Below are 20,335 nucleotides of genomic sequence, written 5' to 3'. Positions count from 1 at the left end.
AGGACCGGGCGGGGAGCGCAGCACCAAGGAGAGGGGAGCGAAGGACCCGGGCGGGGAAGCCGGCAGTGAAAAGACTTCACCGCCAGCTTTCCCGTTCTGTGCTGCTCTCTCCCGCCGGTTATTTCAAATGAACAGCTGAGGTATCAGGTGATGCCGATCAGCTGTTCATTTGAAGTAGCCACGGTGCCCTCAGAGGGTTCATGTGAGTTCATGCTTGACTGCATTGCATGAACTCACATGAACTTTCCCACGGCCGCACAGGTCAGCCTCACCTCCAAGACCATCAGACCGGTCATGATTAGTGTGTGCGATGTCTGCGGGTGTGCGCGGTGTCTGTGCGATGTGTGCGCGGTGTGTGTGCGGGTGTGCGCGGTGTCTGTGCGATGTCTGCGGGTGTGCGCGGTGTCTGTGCGATGTCTGCGAGTGTGTGCGGGTGTGTGCGGTGTCTGTGCGATGTCTGTGGGTGTGTGTGGGTGTCTGTGCGATGTCTGCGAGTGTGTGCTGGTGTGCGCGGTGTCTGTGCGATGTCTGCGGGTGTGTGCGTGCAGGCAGACATAGGCCGATGTGACACTACTACTCCCATCGGCCTATGTCTGTCCCCCGTCCACTCGTGCCAGCAGGATCAGCTCGATGGGAGCAGTAGTTCCCATCAGCCTGATCCTGCTATATAAATTGCCCTACTGTGTCCCCAATAAATTGTAAATACATGTCATTGGTGGCCAGTGGTTACCTACAATAAATTAGTTCATACATTACCTGTCCCCGCCGATCGCCACCTAAAATAAAGTAAAAAATAAAAAACTACACCTATACTCACCTAGACACCTAATTCCCCGAAGCCATCGATCTCCTGTTATAAAATATAAAATAATAAACCACAACCTTATCCTTACCCCTCCGTAGTAGTCCACGAGTGTCCCACGATGATCTCCAGTTTAGAGCAGCCACATAGAATGTGACCGCTCTGAACCGCTGCCGCCGCTAGAATGATGGGGCCGTAAAGCAGCCCCGTCATTGCATAAGCGGGTTCACCGGAGTTCAGGCAGCGCTGCTCCGGTTAGCTCCTTTACGGCCCTGCTGTATCGTGAGAAATTCCCACGGTACAGCAGTGCCGTAAAGGAGGTCTCCGGAGCAGCGCTGACTGAATGCACTCCGGTGACCTCAGTCAGTGGCTCCCGCTGCCGGGAGCGGACGTGTTCCCGGCAGCGTGAGCTTACAGCAGCCATGCACAGCTGTCACCATCTCCAGATGTGACAGCTGTGCATGGGAGATCAGCGCAGGAACGTGGACAGGTAACTATTTTTTTTTTAGTAAACTAAGGCTATGTGCCCACGTTGCGGAAATGAAGCAGAAAATTTCTGCTTCATTTCCGCATGTCCTCTCCTGGAAAAACGCATGCGGAATTCCGCACGCGTTTATCGCGCGTTTTCCACATGCGGAATTGCCTTGCGTTTTTAATGCATTGCACAAGGCAATTCCGCATGCGGAAACGCAAAATTAATGGACATGCTGCGGATTTTTGAACGCAGCATAAACGCTGCGGAAAAATCCGCAGCATGTGCATAGAACTTGCCGATTCTCATTGGGGACAATGGGATGCGGATTACCTAGCGTTTTACAAGCGTTTCCGCTGCGGAAAATCCGCAGCAAAAACGCTTGTAATCCGCAACGTGGGCACGCAGCCTAAGAATTAAATAAAATGGTGTGTTTTATTTCAAATAAATTATTTTTTTCTGGGTGTAGTGTGTGTTTTCTTTTTAACACTTTGTAGGTTAGTAATGGGGGTGTCTTATAGACGCCCATCATTACTAACCTGGGCTTCATGGCAGCTGGCGCTGACATGAACCCCAACCCTATTACCCCCTGCCATCGCACCAGGGCAGCGTGGAAGAGCGAGGCTAAGTGCCAGAATTGGCGCATCCTATGGATGCGCCATTTCTGGGGCGGCTGACGGCTGGTGTTTCTAGCCTGGGAGGGGGCCAATAATCATGGCACCCTTCCTGGGCTATTAATATCAGCCCCCAGCTGTCTGCCTAGCCTTTGCTAGCTATTAAAATAGGGGGGGACCCCACGTCATTTTTTTTGGGGGGGGTCCCCCATTTTAATAGCTAGTAAAGGCTAGGTATTCAGCTGGGGGCTGATATTAGTAGTCTGGGAAGCTCCGTGGGTATTACCCCCTTCCCAGGCTTCAAACATCTGCCCCAGCCGTCTGCTTAACCTCCGCTAGAGACTAAAATTATGGGGAACCCCACGCCAATTTTTTTTTTAATAAATCCTTTATTTTAACACTAAATGACAAGTACAGTAACCAACACTGTCACTGTACTTCATATATATGTGACTGACATGTTTCTATCTATCTAATCTATGTGTGATGCTCTATTTTTTCTGTTATAAATTGTCGGGTACAGATGCTGAATTGCCGGCCGGCTTTTTTAAAGAGACAGTGCATGAAAACACAATTATTTTTTTTAATAAATCCTTTACACTAAATGACAAGTACAGTAACCAACACTATCACTGTACTTCTTATGTATGTGACTGACATGTTTCAATCTATCTAATCTACAGTGCCTACAAGTAGTATTCAACCCCCTGCAGATTTAGCTGGTTTGATAAGATGCAAATAAGTTAGAGCCTTCAAACTGCAAACGAGAGTAGGTTTTATGAACAGAAGCATAAATCTTACAAACCAAAAAGTTATGTTGCTCAGTTGAATTTTATTAATTTTTAAACATAAAAGTGTGGGTCAATTATTATTCAACCCCTATGTTTAATATTTTGTGGAATAACCCTTGTTTGCAATTACAGCTAATAATCGTCTTTTATAAGACCTGATCAGGCCGGCACAGGTCTGTGGAGTTATCTTGGCCCACTCCTCCATGCAGATCTTCTCTAAGTTATCTAGGTTCTTTGGGTGTCTCATGTGGACTTTATTCTTGAGCTCCTTCCACAAGTTTTCAATTGGGTTAAGGTCAGGAGACTGACTAGGCCACTCCAACACCTTGACTTTTTCCCTATTGAACCAGGCCTTGGTTTTCTTGGCTGTGTGCTTTGGGTCGTTGTCTTGTTGGAAGATGAAATTACGACCCATCTTAAGAACCTTGATGGAGGAGCAGAGGTTCTTGGCCAAAATCTCCAGGTAGGCCGTGCTATCCATCTTCCCATGGATGCGGACCAGATGGCCAGGCCCCTTGGCAGAGAAACAGCCCCACAGCATGATGCTGCCACCACCATGCTTGACTGTAGGGATGGTATTCTTGGGGTTGTATGCAGTGCCATCCAGTCTCCAAACGTCACGTGTGTGGTTGGCACCAAAGATCTCGATCTTGGTCTCATCAGACCATAGAACCTTGAACCAGTCTGTCTCAGAGTCCTCCAAGTGATCATGAGCAAACTGTAGACGAGCCTTGACATGACGCTTTGAAAGTAAAGGTACCTTACGGGCTCGTCTGGAACGGAGACCATTGCGGTGGAGTACGTTACTTATGGTATTGACTGAAACCAATGTCCCCACTGCCATGAGATCTTCCCGGAGCTCCTTCCTTGTTGTCCTTGGGTTAGCCTTGACTCTTCGGACAAGCCTGGCCTCGGCACGGGAGGACACTTTCAAAGGCTGTCCTGGCCGTGGAAGGCTAACAGTAGTTCCATAAGCCTTCCACTTACGGATGATGCTCCCAACAGTGGAGACAGGTAGGCCCAACTCCTTGGAAAGGGTTTTGTACCCCTTGCCAGCCTTGTGACCCTCCACGATCTTGTCTCTGATGGCCTTGGAATGCTCCTTTGTCTTTTCCATGTTGACCATGTCTGAGTGCTGTTCACAAGTTTGGGGAGGGTCTTAAATAGTCAGAAAAGGCTGGCAAAAGAGATCTTTAATCCACACATGTGAAGCTATTTATTCTTGGTGCCTGAACTACTTCTTAATACTTTAGGGGGACCAAACAGAATTCTTGTGGTTTGAGGGGTTGAATAATAAATGACACTCTGAATTAACTTTTTACGTTTAAAAAAAAAAAAAAAAAATTTGCTGCAGTGCATTTCCCACTTCCAGGCTGATCTACAGTACAAATGTCACAATGCCAAGTTAATTCCGCATGTGTCAACCAGCTAAATCTGCAGGGGGTTGAATACTACTTGTAGGCACTGTATGTGTGATGCTCTATTCTTTCTGTTCTAAATTGTCGGGTACCGGTGTATGCCGCTGCTGAATTGCCGGCTTTTCATGTTTCACTGTGATCACTGTTCCCATCGATTTGGGCAACCACCTCCCCCAATACATTCTACATTATTGTTAGTTGTTTTCCTTCATTTAGAATTAACCTACAAGGAAAGAAAGGGTTTATTTTCATTCCGATATTTGTGTCCCATTGACTTGCATTGGTTTCCGGTATCGGAATCGGTGATATCCGATACTTTTTGGGTATCGGCCCGATCCAATCCGATCCGATATTTCCCGATATCGGAAGGTATCGCTCAACACTAATCCTCAGGATTTTTCAATTAGTGATCCAAAGTAATACAACAATAAAACATTGTTTTTCAACTTCCATGTTGCAATTTCAACGAAGAAACAGAAAAACTAACATGTGCAGCAATAAAGGCCCCCCCTAATTAATACTTGGTTGCCCCCTAATTAATACTGGGTTGCCCCCCTAATTAATACTTGGTTGCACACTCTCTTTGGCATTCCTGACAGTCTCCACACGTTTCTTGTAGCCATCTATAAGCTTCTTGCTCTTCTCAGCTGCAGTTTTCTCCCATCTTCCTTTGCAGTTTGTTCAGGCTCTTGAATATTTGCAGGGTTTTTTCCCAATGGCAGATTTCAGCTCACCCCAAAGATTTTCAATGGGATTGAGGTCAGAACTCATTGCTGGCCATTTTATAACAGTTAATTTCTTTTCAACCATTCCTATGTATTTTTGGATATGTGCTTTGGGTCATTCTCTTGCCAGAGGACCCATCATCTTCGACTCAAACCAAGTTTTCTTACACTGAGTAGGACATTTCACTCTAAAATCTCTTGATAATTCTCTGATTTCATGATTCCTGTTATACGGTCAAGGCCTCCAGTACCAGACGCAGCAAAGCAACCCCACAGTGTTATGGATCCTCCACCATGCATAATTGTTGGCAAGGTGTTCTTTTCCTTATAAGCTTCATTGCACCGTCTGTAAACAAATTGTTGCTTTGCATTGCCAAAAAGCTGTATTTTTGTTTCATCTGTCCACAGAACATTTTCCCAGAAGGATTGTGGTATGTCATGGTACTCTTTGGCAAAGATCAGTCTCTGCCTGGTTGAGTGTGCGGCATATGGTACTTGTTGAAACATGACCCCGGACTGTTCCAGGTTGGCCTTCAGGTCTTTGGCTGTTAGACATAGTGTTTTTTTCCACCATTCACACCAAAAAATCTCTTGTCAATTTTGGTCTTTCCCCATGTCCATGGAGGTTCTTGACGGTTCCATACTTGGCAATCTTCTTAATAACTTTGTGCATTGTTGAAACTGGGATACCAAGGTCTTTGGAGATGGCCTTATACCCTTTGGAAGTCTTGTATTTGCTAATAATAGCAGTTCTGATGTCCTCAGACAACTCCTTTGTCTTCACCATTGTGACAAAGGAACAGAGCCTACCATGTGGCTTTTTAAAACACCGAAGTCATCATTCATTCGCTAATTCATGTCACTTGGGCACCGACAATTAATCATGGGAGAATATTGTGATTTACCACAGATGAGTCAAAATGCGTTTCCATTCTAAATTAATGTAAAGGTGCCGATACCAGTGACAGCAGCTTTAGGGTTTTATATTTTTCCCTCCCATTGTTCTTTGTTGTAAATTATTATTTATCATTTGCTCTTTTGTATTTAACATGAGTCTCTATACAAAAAACTGTTTCACTTGATTCATTTTTTTCAGGAGATATTCCACATTATGTCCTTACACTTCATGGTGCCAATAACGATCAGCAGGACTGTAACATCAGGTCATTGACATTAGTAGTAAGAGAGTTGTGTGTGACCACAAGCGTAAATCAGTGTCGAGAATAAAGACCCTCGTCATTTACAGGTCACATCTCTTTGTATTTAAGTAAGTCGGACTATACAAAATCTGACGTGGCCGTAATGGAGCCCGAAAAGCATCAAACACCGTCCTTCACACTCTCCTTGGCTCAACGGCTCTTCAGCCATTTTGGTTTCGTATTCGTTGCTGGGGACAGTGGATTTGGTGTATTCAGAAAGTGGCATTCACTTTCCTAGCTTGACATAGCATTGGCTGAATACCTATAGTAAAGCCCCCCTGTTATGCACACGCCCGGGCTAAGCGGCGTGTGCGTGTGATTGGTAGTGATTCCACTGGACCGTGCCGGAGAGTGAATGCCTGGAGGGGCGTAACTAGGTATTCACCCGATCCGACCAGGGTCGCACGACGGCATACGACGCCAGTGCACCAAGGAGGAACCGAGCAGAGGGACCAGGTGCTACTCCAGGACAGACCCCGGACACGGCTGTTGACCCACACAGGGGAATACAGGAACAGACTGGTAGGCTGGCACACTGACTGGTGGGTATAGGCAGGCACGACTGGTATGCAGGCAGGCGGGTAAGCAGGCAGGGGGGTATAGGCAAGCACAGCAAGAGTGCAGACAGGGAGGCACTAGCAGGTAGGAACACAGGCGGGATAGGACCCAGTACACACCGGGACTCAGGAACAATACAGGCAGAAGGGTACAGGCAGGGCAGGACAGGACTGCCGGAGCAGCGGGCAGAAGCAGGGCAGGACAGGACTGCCGGAGCAGCGGGCAGAAGCAGGGCAGGACAGGACTGCCGGAGCAGCGGGCAGAAGCAGGACAGGACTGCCGGAGCAGCGGGCAGAAGCAGGGCAGGACAGGACTGCCGGAGCAGCGGGCAGAAGCAGGGCAGGACAGGACTGCCGGAGCAGCGGGCAGAAGCTGGGCAGGACAGGACTGCCGGAGCAGCGGGCAGAAGCAGGGCAGGACAGGACTGCCAGAGCAGCGGGCAGAAGCAGGGCAGGACAGGACTGCCGGAGCAGCGGGCAGAAACAGGGCAGGACAGGACTCTGTTCACACGGAACAGACAGGAAGGGAAAGACAGAGCCAGACACCCACAGGGTACTTGCAGTGAAGTAGCGAGTGGACCACAAACTCACAAACGGGAGTACAGAGACAACAGGCAGGAGTTAGGTACGAGTTCAGACTCTGCAGAAAAAGGAAGGGAACGGACATAGAGGAAAAACAGGTAAAGGATAGGAGAGAGTTCAGACTGGAACTGAGTGTACGGAGGAGACCGACACTGCAGCGGGATACAGGAGCGGGTCTGGGAATACTGCCCCCAGAGAGGCGGGACGAACAGGCAAGGAGCGTGTTCAGACAGGACAGACAAGATACAGGAGCGGGTCTAGGTAATCGGCCCCTAGAAGGCGGGAGGAACAGGCTAGGAGCGTGTTCAGACAGGACAGACAAGATACACAGAAAGGACTCAGTTCAGACACGGGAACTAATACCGCAAAGCAGGAGACATACAGGACTCAGTTCAGACACGGGAACTAATACCGCAAAGCAGGAGACATACAGGACACAGTTCAGACACGGGAGCTGATACCGCAAAGCAGGAGACATACAGGACTAAGTTCAGACAGGCCTGGAAATACAGCCTTCAGGAAAGGCAGACAAGGAAACAAAGACGGGACCTGGCACCTTCAGAGTGCAAACACACACTGAAGGAAAACACTATGCTCAGGCAGGGATAGAAGGGAGCTGCTGAGCTATATACCAAGTGTCAGACAGCAATAGGCTGAGGACGCACAAGGGGTGTGACCCACACCAGGTACAAAAAGCAGGAAGTGATCGGGCGCCGCCCTTAAGCAGCAGAGACAGACACAAACAGACAGCATGGAGGGAAGCCAGAGAGACATTCTGGACAGGAGATCAAGTGCGCGCTCCTGCACAGTGGGAGATGGACCACTATGCAAGGACGCCGCCAGGTATGTTACACCCCCACCGCTACATTTTCACCCTGGTGCCCCCCAACAAGATTACTTGAGACGTGAACACCAGACAATTAACAAGAATCCAAGACCATCTTCTAGAGCGACTCAGACATCATCTGCGTGTCCTGGTGCGATGGCATCTCCACGTTGGTCGGCTCGGGACCTGCTGCTGACCTGTCCGGGCCATGATACAGTGTGATGGCTACTAAGGGAGCCATGATACAGTGTGATGGCTACTAAGGGAGCCATGATACAGAGTGACGGCTACTAAGGGAGCCATGATACCGTGTGAGAGCTACTAAGGGAGCCATGATACAGTGTGAGAGCTACTAAGGGAGCCATGATACAGTGTAAAGGCTACTAAGGGAGCCATGATACAGCGTGAGAGCTACTAAGGGAACCATGATACAGTGTGGGGGCTACTAAGAGAGCCATGATACAGTGTGGGGGCTACTAAGGGAGCCATGATACAGTGTGAGAGCTACTAAGGGAACCATGATACAGTGTGGGGGCTACTAAGAGAGCCATGATACAGTGTGGGGGCTACTAAGGGAGCCATGATACAGTGTGAGGGCTACTAAGGGAGCCATGATACAGCGTGAGAGCTACTAAGGGAGCCATGATACAGCGTGAGGGCTACTAAAGGAGCCATGATACAGCGTGAGGGCTACTAAGGGAACCATGATACAGCGTGAGGGCTACTAAGGGAGCCATGATACAGTGTGACGGCTACAAAGGGAGCCATGATACAGCGTGAGAGCTACTAAGGGAGCCATGATACAGCGTGAGGGCTACTAAAGGAGCCATGATACAGCGTAAGGGCTACTAAAGGAGCCATGATACAGCGTGAGGGCTACTAAGGGAACCATGATACAGCATGAGGGCTACTAAGGGTGCCATGATACAGTGTGAGGGCTACTAAGGGAGCCATGATACAGTGTGAGGGCTACTAAGAGAGCCAAGATACAGCGTGAGAGCTACTAAGGGAGCCATGATACAGTGTGAGGGCTAATAAGGGAACCATGATACAGTGTGACGGCTACTAAGGGAGCTGCATCATGGTTCCCTTAGTAGCCCTCACACTGTATCATGGCTCCCTTAGTAGCTCTCACACTGTATCATGGCTCCCTTAGTAGCCCTCACACTGCATCATGGTTCCCTTAGTAGCCCTCACATTGTATCATGGCTCCCTTAGTAGCCCTCACACTGTATCATGGCTCCCTTAGTAGCTCTCACACTGCATCATGGTTCCCTTAGTAGCCCTCACACTGTATCATGGCTCCCTTAGTAGCCCTCACACTGTATCATGGCTCCCTTAGTAGCTCTCACACTGCATCATGGTTCCCTTAGTAGCCCTCACACTGTATCATGGCTCCCTTAGTAGCCCTCACACTGTATCATGGCTCCCTTAGTAGCTCTCACACTGTATCATGGTTCCCTTAGTAGCCCTCACGCTGTATCATGGCTCCCTTAGTAGCCCTCACACTGCATCATGGTTCCCTTAGTAGCCCTCACACTGTATCATGGCTCCCTTAGTAGCTCTCACACTGTATCATGGCTCCCTTAGTAGCCCTCACACTGTATCATGGCTCCCTTAGTAGCTCTCACACTGCATCATGGTTCCCTTAGTAGCCCTCACACTGTATCATGGCTCCCTTAGTAGCCCTCACACTGTATCATGGCTCCCTTAGTAGCTCTCACACTGTATCATGATTCCCTTAGTAGCCCTCACTCTGTATCATGGCTCCCTTAGTAGCCCTCACACTGTATCATGGCTCCCTTAGTAGCCCTCACACTGTATCATGGCTCCCTTAGTAGCCCTCACGCTGTATCATGGCTCCCTTAGTAGCCCTCACACTGTATCATGGTTCCCTTAGTAGCTCTCACACTGTATCATGGCTCCCTTAGTAGCCCTCACACTGTATCATGGTTCCCTTAGTAGCCCTCACGCTGTATCATGGTTCCCTTAGTAGCTCTCACACTGTATCATGGTTCCCTTAGTAGCCCTCACGCTGTATCATGGCTCCCTTAGTAGCCCTCACACTGTATCATGGCTCCCTTAGTAGCTCTCACACTGTATCATAGTTCCCTTACTAGCCCTCACACTGTATCATGGTTCCTTTAGTAGCCGTCACACAGTATCATGGCTCCCTTAGTAGCCCTCACACTGTATCATGGCTCCCTTAGTAGCTCTCACACTGTATCATGGCTCCCTTAGTAGCCCTCACACTGTATCATGGCCCCCTTAGTAGCTCTCACACTGTATCATGGCTCCCTTAGTAGCTCTCACACTGTATCATGGTTCCCTTAGTAGCCGTCACACAGTATCATGGCTCCCTTAGTAGCCCTCACACTGTATCATGGCTCCCTTACTAGCCCTCACACTGTATCATGGCTCCCTTAGTAGCTCTCACACTGTATCATGGTTCCCTTAGTAGCCGTCACACAGTATCATGGCTCCCTTAGTAGCCCTCACACTGTATCATGGCTCCCTTAGTAGCTCTCACACTGTATCATGGATCCCTTAGTAGCCCTCACACTGTATCATGGTTCCCTTAGTAGCTCTCACACTGTATCATGGCTGTCTTAGTAGCCCTCACACTGTATCATGGCTCCCTTAGTAGCCCTCACACTGTATCATGGCTCCCTTAGTAGCCCTCACACTGTATCATGTCTCCCTTAGTAGCCCTCACACTGTATTATGGCTCTCTTAGTAGCCGTCACACTGTATCATGGCTCCCTTAGTAGCTCTCACACTGTATCATGGCTCCCTTAGTAGCCCTCACACTGTACCATGGCTCCCTTAGTAGTTCTCACGCTGTATCATGGCTCCCTTAGTAGTTCTCACGCTGTATCATGGCTCCCTTAGTAGCCCTCACACTGTAACATGGTTCCCTTAGTAGCTCTCACACTGTATCATGGTTCCCTTAGTAGCCCTCACACTGTATTATGGCTCCCTTAGTAGCCCTCACACTGTATCATGGCTCTCTTAGTAGCCCTCACACTGTATCATGGCTCCCTTAGTACCCGTCACACTTTATCATGGCTCCCTTAGTAGCTCTCACACTGTATCATGGTTCCCTTAGTAGCCCTCACACTGTATCATGACTCCCTTAGTAGCCCTCACACTGTATCATGGCTCCCTTAGTAGCTCTCACACTGTATCATGGCTCCCTTAGTAGCTCTCACACTGTATCATGGTTCCCTTAGTAGCCCTCACACTGTATCATGGCTCCCTTAGTAGTTCTCACGCTGTATCATGGCTCCCTTAGTAGCCCTCACACTGTAACATGGTTCCCTTAGTAGCTCTCACACTGTATCATGGTTCCCTTAGTAGCCCTCACACTGTATCATGGCTCCCTTAGTAGCCCTCACACTGTATCATGGCTCCCTTAGTACCCGTCACACTTTATCATGGCTCCCTTAGTAGCTCTCACACTGTATCATGGTTCCCTTAGTAGCCCTCACACTGTATCATGGTTCCCTTAGTAGCCCTCACACTGTATCATGGCTCCCTTAGTAGCTCTCACACTGTATCATGGCTCCCTTAGTAGCTCTCACACTGTATCATGGCTCCCTTAGTAGCCCTCACACTGTATCATGACTCCCTTAGTAGCTCTCACACTGTATCATGGCTCCCTTAGTAGCCCTCACACTGTATCATGGCTCTCTTAGTAGCCCTCACACTGTATCATGGCTCCCTTAGTAGCCCTCACACTGTATCATGGTTCCCTTAGTAGCCGTCACACTGTATCATGGTTCCCTTAGTAGCCCTCACACTGTATCATGGCTCTCTTAGCATCCCTCACACTGTATCATGGTTCCCTTAGTAGCCCTCACACTGTATCATGGCTCCCTTAGTAGCTCTCACACTGTATCATGGCTCCCTTAGTAGCCCTCACACTGTATCATGGCTCCCTTAGTAGCCCTCACACTGTATCATGGATCCCTTAGTAGCCGCCACTCTATATCATGGCTCCCTTAGTAGCCGTCACACGGTATCATGGCTCCCTTAGTAGCCGTCACTCTGTATCATGGCTCCCTTAGTAGCCGTCACACGGTATTATGGCTCCCTTAGTAGCCGTCACTCTGTATCATGGCTCCCTTAGTAGCCGTCACACTGTATCATGGCTCTCTTAGTAGCCCTCACACTGTATCATGGCTCTCTTAGTAGCCGTCACTCTGTATCATGGCTCCCTTAGTAGCCGTCACACGGTATCATGGCTCCCTTAGTAGCCGTCACTCTGTATCGTGGCTCCCTTAGTAGCCGTCACACGGTATTATGGCTCTCTTAGTAGCCGTCACTCTGTATCATGGCTCCCTTAGTAGCCTTCACACTGTATCATGGCTCCCTTAGTAGCCTTCACTCTGTATCATGGCTCCCTTAGTAGCCGTCACACTGTATCATGGCTCCCTTAGTAGCCGTCACACGGTATCATGGCTCCCTTAGTAGCCATCACTCTGTATCATGGCTCCCTTAGTAGCCGTCTGTTATGCACACGCCCGGGCTAGAGCGGCGTGTGCATGTGATTGGTAGTGATTCCACTGGACCGTGCCGGAGAGTGTATGCCTGGAGGGGCGTGACTAAGTATTCACCCGATCCGACCAGGGTCGCACGACGGCATACGACGCCAGTGCACCAAGGAGGAACCGAGCAGAGGGACCAGGTGCTACTCCAGGACAGACCCCGGACACGGCTGTTGACCCACACAGGGGAATACAGGAACAGGCTGGTAGGCTGGCACACAGACTGGTATGCAGGCAGGCGGGTATGCAGGCAGGGGGGTAAAGGCAAGCACAGCTAGAGTGCAGACGGGGAGGCACTAGAAGGTAGGAACACAGGCGGGATAGAACCCAGTACACACCGGGACTCAGGAACAATACAGGCAGGATAGGGCCCAGTACACACTGGGACTCAGGAACAATACAGGCAGGATAGGGCCCAGTACACACTGGGACTCAGGAACAATACAGGCAGGATAGGGTACAGGCAGGGCAGGACAGGACTGCCGGAGCAGCGGGCAGAAGCAGGGCAGGACAGGACTGCAGGAGCAGCGGGCAGAAGCAGGGCAGGACAGGACTCTGTTCACACGGAACAGACAGGAAGGGAAAGACAGAGCCAGACACCCACAGGGTACTTGCAGTGAAGTAGCGAGTGGACCAAAAACTCACAAACGGGAGTACAGAGACAACAAGCAGGAGTTAGGTACGAGTACAGACTCTGCAGGAAAAGGAAGGGAATGGACATAGACAAAACAGGTAAAGGATAGGAGAGAGTTCAGACTGGAACTGAGTGTACGGAGGAGACCGACACTGCAGCGGGATACAGGAGCGGGTCTGGGAATACTGCCCCCAGAGAGGCGGGACGAACAGGCAAGGAGCGTGTTCAGACAGGACAGACAAGATACAGGACACAGTTCAGACACGGGAGCTAATACCGTAAAGCAGGAGACATACAGGACACAGTTCAGACACGGGAGCTGACACCGCAAGGCAGGAGACATACAGGACTTAGTTCAGACACGGGAACTAATACCGTAAAGCAGGAGACATACAGGACACAGTTCAGACACGGGAGCTGACACCGCAAGGCAGGAAACATACAGGACTTAGTTCAGACACGGGAACTAATACCGTAAAGCAGGAGACATACAGGACACAGTTCAGACACGGGAGCTGACACCGCAAGGCAGGAAACATACAGGACTTAGTTCAGACAGGCCTGGAAACAAGCCTCCAGGAAAGGCGGACAGGGAAACAAAGACGGGACCTGGCACCTTCAGAGTGCAAGCACACACTGAAAGAAACACATATGCACAGGCCGGGATAGAAGGGAGCTGCTGAGCTATATACCAAGTGTCAGACAGCACACAGAAAGGACTTAGTTCAGACACGGGAACTAATACCGCAAAGCAGGAGACATACAGGACTTAGTTCAGACACGGGAACTAATACCGTAAAGCAGGAGACATACAGGACACAGTTCAGACACGGGAGCTGACACCGCAAGGCAAGAGACATACAGGACTTAGTTCAGACACGGGAACTAATACCGTAAAGCAGGAGACATACAGGACACAGTTCAGACACGGGAGCTGACACCGCAAGGCAAGAAACATACAGGACTTAGTTCAGACAGGCCTGGAAACAAGCCTCCAGGAAAGGCGGACAGGGAAACAAAGACGGGACCTGGCACCTTCAGAGTGCAAGCACACACTGAAAGAAACACATATGCTCAGGCAGGGATAGAAGGGAGCTGCTGAGCTATATACCAAGAGACAGACAGCGATAGGCTGAGGACGCACAAGGGGTGTGACCCACAGCAGGTACAAAAGGCAGGAAGTGATCGGGCGCCGCCCTTAAGCAGCAGAAACAGACACAGACACAAACAAGACAGCATGGAGGGAAGCCAGAGAGACATTCTGGACAGGAGATCAAGTGCGCGCTCCTGCACAGTGGGAGATGGACCACTATGCAAGGACGCCGCCAGGTATGTTACACCGTCACACGGTATTATGGCTCTCTTAGTAGCCGTCACTCTGTATCATGGCTCCCTTAGTAGCCCTCACACTGTATCATGGCTCCTTTAATAGCCTTCACTCTGTATCATGGCTCCCTTAGTAGCCCTCACACTGTATCATGGCTCCCTTAGTAGCTCTCACGCTGTATCATGGCTCTCTTAGTAGCCCTCACACTGTATCATGGCTCCCTTAGTAGCCCTCACACTGTATCATGGCTCCCTTAGTAGCCCTCACGCTGTATCATTGTTCCCTTAGTAGCCCTCACGCTGTATCATGGCTCCCTTAGTAGCCCTCACGCTGTATCATGGCTCCCTTAGTAGCCCTCACACTGTATCATGGCTCCCTTAGTAGCCCCCACACTGTATCATGGCTCCCTTAGTAGCCCCCACACTGTATCATGGCTCCCTTAGTAGCCCTCACGCTGTATCATGGCTCCCTTAGTAGCCCTCACGCTGTATCATGGCTCCCTTAGTAGCCCCCACACTGTATCATGGCTCCCTTAGTAGCTCTCACACTGTATCATGGTTCCCTTAGTAGCTCTCACACTGTATCATGGTTCCCTTAGTAGCCCTCACACGGTATCATGGCTCTCTTAGTAGCCCTCACACTGTTTCATGGCTCTCTTAGTAGCCCTCACACTGTATCATGGCTCCCTTAGTAGCCCTCACGCTGTATCATTGTTCCCTTAGTAGCCCTCACGCTGTATCATGACTCCCTTAGTAGCCCTCACGCTGTATCATGGCTCCCTTAGTAGCCCCCACACTGTATCATGGCTCCCTTAGTAGCCCCCACACTGTATCATGGCTCCCTTAGTAGCCCCCACACTGTATCATGGCTCCCTTAGTAGCCCTCACGCTGTATCATGGCTCCCTTAGTAGCCCTCACGCTGTATCATGGCTCCCTTAGTAGCCCCCACACTGTATCATGGCTCCCTTAGTAGCTCTCACACTGTATCATGGTTCCCTTAGTAGCTCTCACACTGTATCATGGTTCCCTTAGTAGCCCTCACACGGTATCATGGCTCTCTTAGTAGCCCTCACACTGTTTCATGGCTCTCTTAGTAGCCCTCACACTGTATCATGGCTCCCTTAGTAGCCCTCACACTGTATCATTGCTCCCTTAGTAGCCCTCACTCTGTATCATGGCTCCCTTAGTAGCCCTCACACTGTATCATGGCTCCCTTAGTAGCCCTCACACTGTATCATGGCTCCCTTAGTAGCCCTCACACTGTATCATGGCTGTCTTAGTAGCCCTCACACTGTATCATGTCTGTCTTAGTAGCCCTCACACTGTATCATGGCTCCCTTAGTAGCCCTCACACTGTATCATGGCTCCCTTAGTAGCCCTCACACTGTATCATGGCTCCCTTAGTAGCCCTCACACTGTATCATGGCTGTCTTAGTAGCCCTCACACTGTATCATGGCTCCCTTAGTAGCCCTCACACTGTATCATGGCTCCCTTAGTAGCCCTCACACTGTATCATGGCTCCCTTAGTAGCCCTCACACTGTATCATGGCTCCCTTAGTAGCCCTCACACTGTATCATGGCTCCCTTAGTAGCCCTCACACTGTATCATGGCTTCCTTAGTAGCCCTCACACTGTATCATGGCTCCCTTAGTAGCCCTCACACTGTATCATGGCTCCCTTAGTAGCCGTCACTCTGTATCATGGCTCCATTAGTAGCCGTCTCACGGTATTATGGCTCTCTTAGTAGCCGTCACTCTGTATCATGGCTCCCTTAGTAGCCTTCACACTGTATCATGGCTCCCTTAGTAGCCGTCACACTGTATCATGGCTCCCTTAGTAGCCGTCACACGGTATCATGGCTCCCTTAGTAGCCGTCACTCTGTATCATGGCTCCCTTAGTAGCCGTCACTCTGTATCATGGCTCCCTTAGTAGCCGTCACACGGTATTATGGCTCTCTTAGTAGCCGTCACTCTGTATCATGGCTCCCTTAGTAGCCCTCACACTGTATCATGGCTCCCTTAGTAGCTCTCACGCTGTATCATGGCTCTCTTAGTAGCCCTCACGCTGTATCATGGCTCCCTTAGTAGCCCTCACACTGTATCATGGCTCCCTTAGTAGCCCTCACGCTGTATCATTGTTCCCTTAGTAGCCCTCACGCTGTATCATGGCTCCCTTAGTAGCCCTCACGCTGTATCATGGCTCCCTTAGTAGCCCTCACGCTGTATCATGGCTCCCTTAGTAGCCCCCACACTGTATCATGGCTCCCTTCGTAGCCCCCACACTGTATCATGGCTCCCTTAATAGCCCTCACGCTGTATCATGGCTCCCTTAGTAGCCCTCACGCTGTATCATGGCTCCGTTAGTAGCTCTCACACTGTATCATGGTTCCCTTAGTAGCTCTCACACTGTATCATGGTTCCCTTAGTAGCCCTCACACGGTATCATGGCTCTCTTAGTAGCCCTCACACTGTATCATGGCTCTCTTAGTAGCCCTCACACTGTATCATGGCTCCCTTACTAGCCCTCACACTGTATCATTGCTCCCTTAGTAGCCCTCACTCTGTATCATGGCTCCCTTAGTAGCCCTCACACTGTATCATGGCTCCCTTAGTAGCCCTCACACTGTATCATGGCTCCCTTAGTAGCCCTCACACTGTATCATGGCTGTCTTAGTAGCCCTCACACTGTATCATGGCTCCCTTAGTAGCCCTCACACTGTATCATGGCTCCCTTAGTAGCCCTCACACTGTATCATGGCTCCCTTAGTAGCCCTCACACTGTATCATGGCTCCCTTAGTAGCCCTCACACTGTATCATGGCTCCCTTAGTAGCCCTCACACTATATCATGGTTCCCTTAGTAGCCCTCACACTGTATCATGGCTCGCTTAGTAGCTCTCACACTGTATCATGGTTCCCTTAGTAGCCCTCACACTGTATCATGGCTCCCTTAGTAGCCCTCACGCTGTATCATGGCTCCCTTAGTAGCCCTCACGCTGTATCATGGCTCCCTTAGTAGCCCTCACGCTGTATCATGTCTCCCTTAGTAGCCCTCACGCTGTATCATGTCTCCCTTAGTAGCCCTCACGCTGTATCATGGCTCCCTTAGTAGCTCTCACGCTGTATCATGGCTCCCTTAGTAGCCCTCACACTGTATCATTTTTCCCTTAGTAGCCCTCACACTGTATCATGGCTCGCTTAGTAGCTCTCACACTGTATCATGGTTACCTTAGTAGCTCTCACACTGTATCATGGTTACCTTAGTAGCTCTCACACTGTATCATGGCTCCCTTAGTAGCCCTCACGCTGTATCATGGCTCCCTTAGTAGCCCTCACGCTGTATCATGGCTCCCTTAGTAGCCCTCACGCTGTATCATGGCTCCCTTAGTAGCCCCCACACTGTATCATGGCTCCCTTCGTAGCCCCCACACTGTATCATGGCTCCCTTAGTAGCCCTCACGCTGTATCATGGCTCCCTTAGTAGCCCTCACGCTGTATCATGGCTCCCTTAGTAGCCCCCACGCTGTATCATGGCTCCGTTAGTAGCTCTCACACTGTATCATGGTTCCCTTAGTAGCTCTCACACTGTATCATGGTTCCCTTAGTAGCCCTCACACGGTATCATGGCTCTCTTAGTAGCCCTCACACTGTATCATGGCTCTCTTAGTAGCCCTCACACTGTGTCATGGCTCCCTTACTAGCCCTCACACTGTATCATTGCTCCCTTAGTAGCCCTCACTCTGTATCATGGCTCCCTTAGTAGCCCTCACACTGTATCATGGCTCCCTTAGTAGCCCTCACACTGTATCATGGCTCCCTTAGTAGCCCTCACACTGTATCATGGCTGTCTTAGTAGCCCTCACACTGTATCATGGCTCCCTTAGTAGCCCTCACACTGTATCATGGCTCCCTTAGTAGCCCTCACACTGTATCATGGCTCCCTTAGTAGCCCTCACACTGTATCATGGCTCCCTTAGTAGCCCTCACACTGTATCATGGCTCCCTTAGTAGCCCTCACACTGTATCATGGTTCCCTTAGTAGCCCTCACACTGTATCATGGCTCGCTTAGTAGCTCTCACACTGTATCATGGTTCCCTTAGTAGCCCTCACACTGTATCATGGCTCCCTTAGTAGCCCTCACGCTGTATCATGGCTCCCTTAGTAGCCCTCACGCTGTATCATGGCTCCCTTAGTAGCCCTCACGCTGTATCATGGCTCCCTTAGTAGCCCTCACGCTGTATCATGTCTCCCTTAGTAGCCCTCACGCTGTATCATGGCTCCCTTAGTAGCCCTCACACTGTATCATGGCTCCCTTAGTAGCCCTCACGCTGTATCATGGCTCCCTTAGTAGCCCTCACGCTGTATCATGGCTCCCTTAGTAGCCGTCACGCTGTATCATGGTTCCCTTAGTAGCCCTCACGCTGTATCATGTCTCCCTTAGTAGCCCTCACGCTGTATCATGGCTCCCTTAGTAGCTCTCACGCTGTATCATGGCTCCCTTAGTAGCCCTCACACTGTATCATTTTTCCCTTAGTAGCCCTCACACTGTATCATGGCTCGCTTAGTAGCTCTCACACTGTATCATGGTTACCTTAGTAGCTCTCACACTGTATCATGGTTACCTTAGTAGCTCTCACACTGTATCATGGCTCCCTTAGTAGCCCTCACGCTGTATCATGGCTCCCTTAGTAGCCCTCACGCTGTATCATGTCTCCCTTAGTAGCCCTCACACTGTATCATGGCTCCCTTAGTAGCTCTCACACTGTATCATGGCTCCCTTAGTAGCCGTCACACTGTATCATGGCTCCCTTAGTAGCCCTCACACTCTATCATGGCTCCCTTAGTAGCTCTCACACTGTATCATGGCTCCCTTAGTAGCCCTCACACTGTATCATGGCTCCCTTAGTAGCTCTCACACTGTATCATGGTTCCCTTAGTAGCTCTCACACTGTATCATGGCTGTCTTAGTAGCCCTCACACTGTATCATGGCTCCCTTAGTAGCCCTCACACTGCATCATGGCTCCCTTAGTAGCTCTCACACTGTATCATGGCTCCCTTAGTAGCCCTCACACTGTATCATGGCTCCCTTAGTAGCTCTCACACTGTATCATGGCTCCCTTAGTAGCTCTCACACTGTTTCATGGTTCCCTTAGTAGCCCTCACACTGTATCATGGCAGTCTTAGTAGCCCTCACACTGTATCATGGCTCCCTTAGTAGCCCTCACACTGTATCATGGCTGTCTTAGTATCCCTCACACTGTACCATGGCTGTCTTAGTAGCCCTCACACTGTATCATGGCTCTCTTAGTAGCCCTCACACTGTATCATGTCTCCCTTAGTAGCCCTCACACTGTATCATGGCTCCCTTAGTAGCCCTCACACTGTATCATGGCTCCCTTAGTAGCCGTCACACTGTATCATGGCTCCCTTAGTAGCTCTCACACTGTATCATGGTTCCCTTAGTAGCCCTCACACTGTATCATGGCTCCCTTAGTAGCCCTCACACTGTATCATGGCTCTCTTAGTAGCCCTCACACTGTATCATGGCTCCCTTAGTAGCCCTCACACTGTATCATGGCTCTCTTAGTAGCCCTCACACTGTATCATGGCTCCCTTAGTAGCTCTCACACTGTATCATGGCTCCCTTAGTAGCTCTCACACTATCATGGCTCCCTTAGTAGCCCTCACACTATCATGGCTCCCTTAGTAGCCCTCACACTGTATCATGGCTCTCTTAGTAGCCCTCACACTGTATCATGGCTCCCTTAGTAGCTCTCACACTGTATCATGGTTCCCTTAGTAGCCCTCACACTGTATCATGGCTCCCTTAGTAGCC

The sequence above is a fragment of the Phyllobates terribilis genome, unplaced genomic scaffold (genome assembly GCF_046119375.1).
Source record: "Phyllobates terribilis strain yellow unplaced genomic scaffold, ASM4611937v1 Scaffold_7__3_contigs__length_470593459, whole genome shotgun sequence".
Taxonomy (NCBI): Eukaryota; Metazoa; Chordata; class Amphibia; order Anura; family Dendrobatidae; genus Phyllobates; species Phyllobates terribilis.
This window is presented reverse-complemented; position numbering follows the sequence as displayed.